Source organism: Zosterops lateralis (assembly GCF_965231275.1).
Source record: "Zosterops lateralis genome assembly, chromosome: 16".
Classification (NCBI taxonomy): domain Eukaryota; kingdom Metazoa; phylum Chordata; class Aves; order Passeriformes; family Zosteropidae; genus Zosterops; species Zosterops lateralis.
Window position 1 is genome coordinate 7,343,490 of NC_139776.1, and position 6,602 is coordinate 7,350,091.

Consider the following 6,602-nt stretch of genomic DNA (forward strand, 5'->3'; position numbering starts at 1 on the left):
CTAAAGATTTAACAAAATAGATACTAATCCTCTGAATGCTCAGTGACTTTTTCACACAGCATAAGAGGCAGAAATTGACAGTTTATCACCATTCTCAGAGGGACAAAGTAATAAATGCTTGAATGAGAGTTCTGCTGCCACCCCCTGTGGCTGGGAGTGAGGGTGTGCAAAGTCTTTACACTGGAAAATCGAAAAATATATAAAACAGCTACAAATACAACAACTGCAGTTCTAGAAACCACACGAGCTTCTTTATTAAAAACTCCAATCTGCCTTCATGAGCTTTTCCTGAGAAAGGATCCAGCCTGGGCTGGAGAGAGTGGGAGGGAGCAGGGCTGTAGTCCTCAGGGAGATGGGACCCCAGCCCATGACACCCCACATGGCCAATGCTCCCAAACCCTATCCCTGGAGCCAGGTACACAAAAATGTCCAAAAGCTGCAACTGAAATCAGGGAAGTTTGTAATCCACAAGGACATGTGGGGGAGGGTGCCTGGCTGTGCTGCTGGGGAAAGGTTTCCCCACTTGCCTTTTGGGGAGGGCTTTTGCCACCACAAGTGGTGCCCAATGTCACTGGCCACTGTCCTCCCTGTCCCTGAGGGGATATTGAAATAGCAGCATCCTCCTGGGCTGTCCCACATCTTGTGATCCCATCAAAATAACCAGTGTGGGAGACTTTCCACAGAGCTCAGCACTCGGTGCACAAGGAGACAAACTGAGGGGGAGGCAGGGGGGTAAATTTTAATTCCCAGGGCAATGTTCTGTAAGGACAGGGAGGACAGTGCCAGGAGGACAGTGCCAGGACAATGCTGGGGCCATCACGGCGGTGGCAGTGGCAAGCAGCCCATGCCTGATGCTTTTCCCACGTGTCCTCAGGATGCTGCTGCCCGCAAAAACAGGAATTCTATTTTTGCAGCTTGACCTTCCTGATTCTGGAGATAACAACCTGACTGCAAACACAGCATTGCTCACTTTTCCTCTGAGATTTGATACAGTCCACTAACCCAGGCTCTTCTAAAACAGGGATGTAGTAAAGTAAACCTCTGCATTTGTCTTGGGAAAACAGGCACAGTTCTTGGTGCCAGACAATTCGAGATATATTGATGAAACCAAGCATGGTCACCTCCTAACTAGTTAATTCAAGACACATCCTTCATCTTTTTGTAATCTGAAAGAGAAAACCACAGAGGTATGGGATCTGTTGGGGCAGGATGGGGCGGAAGGAGTGGAAGGAATTGTGGAGAGGCTCCCAGCACCTTCCAGCCCCACCCACTGTGCACCCTGCAGGGCTGAGTGCTGAAAACACAATATTGAAGCCTTGACCCACACTCAAGCACTCACAGAATCAAGGAATGGTTTGGTTCTAACCTCCTCTCATAGGCAGGGGCACCTTCTACTATCCCAGGTTGCTCCAAGCCCTCTCCAGCCTGGCCTTGAGCATCTCCAGGGATGGGGCAGCTGCAGCTTCTCTGAGCAACCTCTGCCAGGGCCTCCCCAACCTCACCAGGAAGAACTTCTTCCCAATATCCAATGTAACCCTGCCCTCTGTCAGTGCCCCTTGTCCTGTCACTCCATGCCACGTCAAGAGTTCCTTGTGCAGAAAATCAAAATAAAGTCAAGGAAACAAAATACCCACGCAACTGTTTAAGGGATCCCTACAAAGTTCTTGAATCCAGAAATTTTGCAGAGTGATTTGGTTTGAAAAATAACAACTCACCCTGTTTCAGCAGCCTCACTGGCACCATGGCTGGAGTGAGTCTGCCCACTGATAAAGAGGCAGAGCAGGGAGCAGATTAGGTGCCAGGAGGTGAAACCATCCCACTCTCTGTACTAAGTGGAACCCAGGGACCTTCCTGTGTCCTGGGATCTGACAGCAAAAGCCAAGTTTTGCTTTCCAAGAGGCTACTGACTCCTGGGAAAACTGGAGTAGGGCAGCATTACTGGGGGTTTGCTGCCTTCTTACCACCTTGATAAGGCCACTGTTCTTGGGCACTGTAAGGAGATGGTTTTAGTGGGAAAAGGGACCTTTAATCTGTCCTGTCCAACCCCACTGGGATCCTGAGGATGCAGCTGCCAGGGAAGACAACAGCAGCAGAGAGATAGGCTTCCATGGAAAAGGGAGTCACCCTTTCCAGTGGGTGATTTAACTATGCCAGTTACTGCTGGTTATCTTGGAGAAGGAAAAGGAATACAACTCCTTGTGTAATATCACTTAAATGGTATTAGCTTGAGTAGACTGGTGAGGGAAAATGTGAAGGAAATAGAGGTGGCGGCTGGTTATCAGCAGGGCTGGTTTGCATGGGATTAAAAAAAAAAGGAAGAGCCTTGTGGGAAAAGCATTTAAAAACCCCACCACAAATGTATCAGACAGGATCATTAGAAATTTGTGTAAAAAATACTAAACAGAGCAAATACCACCTGAGCATCTGTCAGGAAAAGCCACCCACCCAGTAACTGTGAAAAGCTGACAGGATGTCGAGGAAAGCGAGTGTTTCCAAAAGGGATTTGTGACTTTTGGGGCCTCTGGCCTCGCTCGTCCCTTCCCAGAACGTGTTACCCACCTACTCACAGAAGAAGTGCAATGTGATAAAATCATGCAAAAAGTCCTCCCTGAGAAATTCTTGAGTGCCTCCCAAACCCTGGGCCTCACAGGCACAGAAATGGCAGAAATTACCCAAATTCTGTGACAGCTTGTCATGGCTGGGGAAACACGGAGAGCAGTCACAGCTCCAGACTTGGGGCTGACAAGGACCAGCAGCACCTTGGGGGTGGCTCAAACAGGAAAACAGACCCTGAATCAAACTGGTCAAGGGCACTTTTTAAATTCTGGAAATGGCCCTGGGGAGGAGACCTTAGAGCCCTTTCCAGTGCCTAAAGGGGCTCCAAGAGAGATGGAGAGAGACTTTGAACAAGGGTATGGAGTGACAGAGAAAGGGGAATGGCTTCACACTGACAGAGGGCAGGTAAAGGTGGGATATTGGAAAGAAACTCTTCCCTGTGAGGCCCTGGCACAGGGTGCCCAGAGAGGCTGTGGCTGCCCCATCACTGGAAGTGTTCAGCCATGAACAGCTGAGGGCTTTGAGGGCTTTCACAAAACCCTGGAGAGCCAGGGAGGGACACAGGGCTTGGGGACACGCACAGGGGCACACAGCACAAGGGGAATATGCAGGGAACATGGGGGTACATACAGGGGGCACATACAGGGGGCACATACAGGGGGCACAGGGGGGGATGCAGAACCCAGTAAAGGGATACACAGGGGACATGACGGGCACAGAGAACTGAGGAGGGGAAACAGGGGACATGCAGGGCACAGGGGACACAAGAGAGGACAGAAGGCACGCAGGACCAGGAAAAAGGACATGTGAGGGACACGGGAGCATGGAAAACCTGGGAAAGGGACGTGCAGGGAGAAAAGGTGTCACACAGGACCTCAGATGGGGACATGCAGGGGACGTGGGGGGTCACAGGAAGCACACATGGAGCACACAGCCTGCATGGGGGGAGGACATACAGGGGGCACGGGGAGCACGCAGAGCCCTGCAGGGAGACACGCAGGGTACAGGGTGCGGGGCAGACAGGGGACATGGGGAGGGGGGCACAGGGGACACACACAGGGGACACGGGGGGCAGCAGGAGGCAGGAGGAGGACACGAAGGGCACGGGCCAGGGACAGACGGGAGACACGGGGGGGTACAGGGGACACAAGGGGGACACAAGGGGGACACAAAGGGGGGGGGGATTCCCCCGCAGGACCCCGCGCGCGGGGACCCCCCGGCGGCGCGCGCCGCGCCCCCTCCCTCCCACCCCCGCCCGGCGGCGGCGCAGGCGCAGAGCGCCCGCCCGGTCCCTATTTCACGGGGAGCGCGGGCCGCGGCGCCCGCGCCAAATAAGTCTCGGTAGCCGGTGCGGGCCGTGCGCCTGCGCGGGGGCCCGAGAGCCGCGCGGCGGAGCCCCGCTCCCCCCGGCCCCGCCGCCGCCCTGCCCGCGCCCACCGCCCACCGCCGCCCGGCCCCAGCGCCCGCCGCCGCCGCCCGAGCGGGGCCCGCGGCACCCCGGCCCGAGGTAAGCGCCGGGCGCGGCCTCGCCCGCCGCGGGGCCTCCGCCGCACGCGCCGCCCGGGTCCCTGCGGAGCGTCAGGACGTTACGGCGGCGGCGGCAGCGCCCGGCCGCCCGCCCGCCCCGCGGCCCCCCCGCCTCCTCCTCCTCCTCCTCTTCCTCCTCCTCCTCCTCCTCCTCCTCCCTGCCGGCGGGAGCGCGCCCACGCGCCCCTCTCGCGCCCCCCCTCCCGCCCGCGCCGCCCCACAGCGGGGCCCGGGGCCGGGGGGACACCGGGACGGCACTCGGGGACCGGGTGACCCCCGGGACCCCCTCCCCGGGCCCCTCCACGTGCGGCGCCCTCCGCCCCCGTGCCCCCCGCTCTGCAGACCGCCCCCTCCCGCCGTGCGGCCGCAGCCCCCCCGGGCAGCCCCTCTCTGTGTCCCCCCGTGCCGCGCTCTGGCTGCTTCCCCCCTCTTTGAGGCCGCTCTCCATCGTCTGGCAGCTTCCCTGCCGCTGTCTTCCGGGCGGCCCCCCACCCCTGCAGCCCCCAGCGTGTGTCCCCCCACCCCCGAGCAGCTGGAACCCCCTGTGCCCCCTCTTCGTGTAGCCCCTGCCTGTGCTGTTCTCCATCTCCTCTCTCCACGTGCCCCTGTGCACCCCCTTACACCCCCATGACTCCCCCACCCTGTGCCCCTCTGTTTAACCCCCCTGAAGCCACCTCCCCATGCATCCCCCTGTCTGTGCATCCACCTTTCATCTCCCTCTCTGTGCACAGCCTTGCTGGCTGCCCACAGTGTAATCTCCCTGGTCTCTGCCCTCCTGATGCTGCACCCCAAAGATCTCTCTCCTCTCCCAGTTGTGTTATGCTTTTATTCCTTTTATATTTTTTTCCCCTCATTTCACCACAAATCTTTCCCACAGCCCTTGACACACTCTCAGTGCCATGCAAGGTGTAGCAGAAGGGACATGCATGGACACCCTGAGTCCTGGTAGAGCTGGGGTATCCCTCATCCCCTTCTGCAGCCCCACTGCTGGTGTGTCTTTAGCCACTTTTTGGATTACTTATGTTTTTAGCCCACTTTTTCTCCATTCAGTGCTGCTTCCTGCCCAGAGGCATCTGAGCAACACACGTGGAGTTCAGTCCCATGATGTTGGGCAGGATGTCTGGAGCATCCTGTAAGTCCCAGCTCAGAGGCATTGTGAGTGATGCTAATACTGTGGGAGGGGTTTTACCCCAAAATGAGGGACAAGGGTAGGGATAGATAGACAACAAAGATTGGAGTGGTTGAGCTGGAGGCAGCTGGGCATCCATGCTGCTGTGAAAACTGAAGTGCCTCTGCTGGTGGCTTTATGCTGGGCTGGCACAGAGGGGTCATTCCACTTTGGATAAACCTTGTGGGCTCTGGAGGTAAAAAGCACCTCGTGGTGTCCCTGTGGGTCAGGCAAGTGTGTCTGCAGGGCATGAATTTGGTTGTGAAATCACACTGGACATGCTGGGTCAGTGCTCTGCTCCAGCTGTGGCCTGGGGAAGTGGTGGGAGGCAGGTAGCATCTCTGCTTGGAGTACTCCATGGGAGTCTGAGCCTGACCTGGATGAGGTGTTCCCTTACCTGTCTCTGTGTGGACTGCACCAGTGCTATAGATGCTGTAGGAGATCCTTTATAGGCATTGACTCCTCCATGCCTGGGCATGGGCTGATCCCCAGCATTGTGAGCAGCAGGACAACAAGGGAGGGGATTCTCCCCCTCTGCTCTCCTCAGGTGAGACCTCACCTGCAGTGCTGCATCCAGCTCTGGAGCCCCCAGCATCAGAGGGATGTGGAGCTGCTGGAGCGAGTCCAGAGGAGGTCATGGAAATGCTCTGAGGGCTGGAGCACGTCTGCTCTGGAGACAGGCTGAGAGAGCTAGAGAAGAGAAAAGAAGGCTCTGAGAATACCTGAGAGTCCCTTTCAGTTCCTAAAAGGGCTCCAAGAGAGCTGGAGAGGGAGTGCTGTCTTAGATCTATCGCTGATTTATTAGAAATGCACACTTTGAAATAGTTTCCAGATGTCACTGTTTCTGCAGGCTTGATGTGCTTTTTTAATTTTATATTTTTTTGTGTGTGTGACTTTGGAGGAGGGAAGAATCCCTGTTCTACTGTGGAGGAGACAGTGACAAGCTCCTCCAACAGTGTGAAATCGTGAGATAGTTTGAAATACATTTGGAAACGCACCTTCAAACTGAGTATCTTCATAGAGTTTATGGTGGATGCCAGGAACATTTTTTTTGGACCTCTTTCACACTCTGCCCTTCACCTCCTGCACCCCAGTCCCACCCATGCCCATCATTCTCACACAGCCTGCAGAGCGTGTGTTGGGTTGAGCTTCCCCTCATCCTTCCTCCTGGGGTGGAACACTTGGAGATTTGCTCATCCCCTTCTCCTTAGGAGCGTGGGGTCCCTGCAGTCCCTTCTCTCCTTGCTCCCACCACACCCAGGGCCCTTCCATGACTGAGTTCACCAGGGAGACCTTTTGACTCTGGGCTCTCCCCCATTTGTCCCCCAGCAGCTGGTGACTGACGTCTCTC